Here is a 4057-nt window from a genome sequence, read left to right as displayed (position 1 = left end):
TCTTGGGTGTTTGACACTGGATGTGGTTTTCACATTTTTAATGATTTGCAGGGACTAAAAAGGATTAGAAAGCTGAAGCAGGGTGACTTAGAGCTGCACGTTGGGAACGGGCAGAATGTTGCTGTGAAGGCAGTTGGAGAATTTATTCTTGAATTACCTTCTGGATTGTTTATTTCTTTAGACAATGTTTTTTATGTTCCTAGTTTGACTAAGAATATTATTTCTGTTTCTGCTTTAAGAGAACAAGGTTTTAATTATGCTTTTGATATTGTTAATGGTAACATTTCTGCATTTTTAAATGGTGTGTTCTATTTTGAGGCTAAGCCTCACAATGGTGTCTATGAAATAGATACTTCTAACAATAGATCAAATAATATGGTATGCTCTCTTTCCTCTAAACGTGTTAAAACTAGCTTTAATCAAACATATCGTTGGCATTGTCGTCTTGGCCATATTAACATCAATCGCATGAGGAAGCTCCAGACTGCAGGGATTCTAGAATCCACGGGCCAGGAGACTTATGATTTATGCGAATGTTGTCTAAGTGGCAAGATGACTAAGGCCCCTTTTACCGGAACTAGTGAAAGGGCCAAAGACCTGTTAGAACTCATACATACTGATGTATGTGGTCCATTCAGGACTATGTCAAGGAACGGGGAAAGATACTTCGTTACATTTACTGATGATTATAGTAGATATGGATATGTTTATCTTATGAAGTTTAAACATGAAACCTTTGAAAAGTTCAAAGAATTCCAAAATGAAGTACAAAATCAACTAGGGAAAACGATTAAGGCACTTCGATCCGATCGAGGTGGTGAATACATTAATCAAGAGTTTGATGAACATCTCAAGAAGTGTGGGATTATATCCCAACTAACTCCACCTGGAACACCACAACTTAATGGTGTGTCTGAGAGGAGAAATCGAACCTTATTAGATATGGTTCGATCAATGATGTGTCGTACAAACTTACCACACTCCTTTTGGAGTTATGCTCTTGAAACTGCTACACGTCTTGTGAATATTGCTCCTACTAAAAAGGTAGAAAAGACACCATATGAGATATGGCATGGTAAACCACCTAAAGTCTCTTACCTTCGCATATGGGGATGTAACGCTTATGTTACCAGTGAGTCTTCGGACAAACTTGATCCTCGCGGTGAAAAAGTTGTTTTCATTGGATATGCATATCCGGTTGGTTATTATTTCTATAATCCTGCTGAAAATAGAGTTTTCACTAAGCGTCGAGGAACATTCCTAGAGGATGAGCTTATGGCGCGAGGAATTGGAGATAATCTTGTGGATCTTGAGGAAATTCGAGAACCACAAATTAATCAACCAATAGTCAAATCTGCCTCTCAACAAAATATTGTTGAACCTGAACCTGAGAGGATTCAGGAATCTGATGTAACACTAGGCGTCCGCAGAAGTACGAGGGATCGTCATGAACCTAATCGGTATTCACCTGATAGGTACGTCTTGATAATAGATCAAGAAGAGCCCTCAACCTACAAAGCTGCGATTTCAGGTAACGAATCTAAAAAATGGCTCGAAGCCATGGGCGTCGAGATGCAATCCATGTATGACAACCAAGTCTGGGATTTGGTTGAACTTCCTCCCGAATGTCGGACTGTAGGAAGTAAATGGGTTTTCAAGTTGAAAACAGACATGGATGGAAATGTGCAAACCTATAAGGCTCGGTTGGTTGCTAAAGGATTTACTCAGACTCAAGGAGTTGATTATGAGGAAACCTTCTCGCCAGTAGCCATGCTTAAGTCTATTAGGATTCTACTTGCCATAGCCGCGTATTATGACTATGAGATATGGCAAATGGATGTCAAAACCGCGTTCCTAAATGGACACCTTACAGAAGATGTCTATATGGAGCAGCCTGAAGGTTTTGTAGATCCTAAGAATCCTAAGAAAGTTTGCAAGTTGAATAAATCCATTTATGGATTGAAACAAGCATCTCGAAGCTGGAATCTTCGTTTTGATCAGAAAATCAAACAATTTGGTTTTATCAAAAATGAAGATGAGCCGTGTGTTTACAAAAGGGCAAGTGAGAGTTCTATTACTTTTCTAATCCTGTATGTAGATGACATACTTCTCATTGGAAACAATATCCCGATGTTGCAGGACGTTAAATCCTGGCTTGGTAAATGTTTCTCAATGAAGGATCTTGGAGAAGCTGCTTATATTCTAGGAATAAAGATTTATAGAGATAGATCTAAGCGGCTACTTGGACTTAGTCAAAGTACATATATTGATAAGGTCATTCGACGCTTTTCGATGCAAGATTCCAAGAAGGGTCTCTTGCCAATGGCAAGTGGAACCGTACTGAATAGTCATCAGTGTCCCAAATTGGACAAAGATAAAGAGGATATGAAAAAGGTTCCATATGCCTCTGCTATCGGTTCCATCATGTATGCCATGTTATGTACTAGACCGGACGTATCGTTTGCTCTGAGCTTGACTAGCAGATATCAACAGAATCCTGGTAAAAGTCACTGGATTGCTGTGAAAAATATCCTAAAGTACTTAAAAAGAACTAAGGATATGTTTCTGATATTTGGCGGTTTGGAAGAAGAGCTGAAAGTAAAATGTTACACTGACGCAAGCTTCCAAACGGATCGTGACGATTCACGATCTCAGACGGGCTATGTTTTTACTTTAAATGGTGGTGCTATAACTTGGAAGAGTTCTAAGCAAAGCGTGGTGGCCCAGTCGACCACTGAATCAGAATATATAGCGGCTTCAGAAGCTGCTAAGGAGGCTGTTTGGATGAAAAAGTTCATTGCTGATCTCGAAGTTATACCAAGCATACAGAAGCCTATCGAGATATTTTGCGACAATACAGGTGCAATTGCTCAGGCAAAGGAACCAAGGTCGCATCACAGCACGAAGCATATTCTCAGAAAATTCCATTACATACGGGAAGTTTTGGAAAGAGGAGACATCGTAGTAGAGAAAATTGATACTGATCAGAATCTAGCGGACCCGTTTACTAAGCCTATACCTCAAGTGAGACACGAGAAGCATGTTGATTGTATAGGTCTTAGATATGCTAGACAGTGGGTCTGATTTTGTAATTTAGTAATTTGGTGCATTTTGAACTGTAAACAGTATTTTATGTTTATTTGAATTTAATGGTTGAATGTCTTTTAAACTATTATATTTGTGTTCAAATATTAGTACGTTAAGTATCTATGAATATTGTATTCTAAAATGTCCGTAGTCTATCAGATTCGTGAGAACCAATCTGGTAAAAGACTATTGTGAATTAGATGGTTGATCCATATCATGGATACTCAAAGTGTTGAGAACCATATTCACTGATATGATTAGTTGAATCATATTGGGCGTAACTCGTTTCAAAATGATCTTCATGGATCTTAGTCATAAGACATTTTGAATAGGTACGATCATTGTATCCTTAGACCTGCGGTACATACTAGAACTAACTTAAATGAATGGTTGCTCTTTGATTCTATCTAACGCTGTACGTAACTGGCAGTAATAAGGATAGTTTTGGGAATGATCTGAAGTTTAGTGGGAGTTGTTTGTAGCCAAAGGGATCTGTGCTTCTATACTTAGGAGAGGAACACTCTGGCGCCTTTCGTTGGTTTGAACTGGTGTTAACGCGTGGCCACGCTCGAACTAGTAGTAGTTTGATAAACCACTTCAAATCAGGAACGAAATTAGAAATGGTTGAATAATATATGAGAATGAATTGGATCCATGTCTCATGTTCAACAAGTGTTCAATACAGAGGGATAAATGAGTCAATAACCAGGGCTATAGTATTTGCAAAACCAAAGGTTTGATTATGCAAAGAATTAGTTGACATAAATTTGTCATACCTTGCCGGGGGCAATATGATGCAGCTAGGCACCCACTATTGTCTACATTGAAACTTAATCGGCCAATCGACCAAGTGGGAGATTGTTGGATATAATGTTCAATTGTCGATTAGAATTCAACGTTGCCGTCAAGGTACGACCCAAAGAGTTACACTTTGGGCAACGAACATGTAACGGTGTTTTAATCGTTAATC

This window comes from Helianthus annuus, chromosome 1 (genome assembly GCF_002127325.2).
Source record: "Helianthus annuus cultivar XRQ/B chromosome 1, HanXRQr2.0-SUNRISE, whole genome shotgun sequence".
Classification (NCBI taxonomy): Eukaryota; Viridiplantae; Streptophyta; class Magnoliopsida; order Asterales; family Asteraceae; genus Helianthus; species Helianthus annuus.
Note: the sequence above shows the minus strand (reverse complement) of the source record.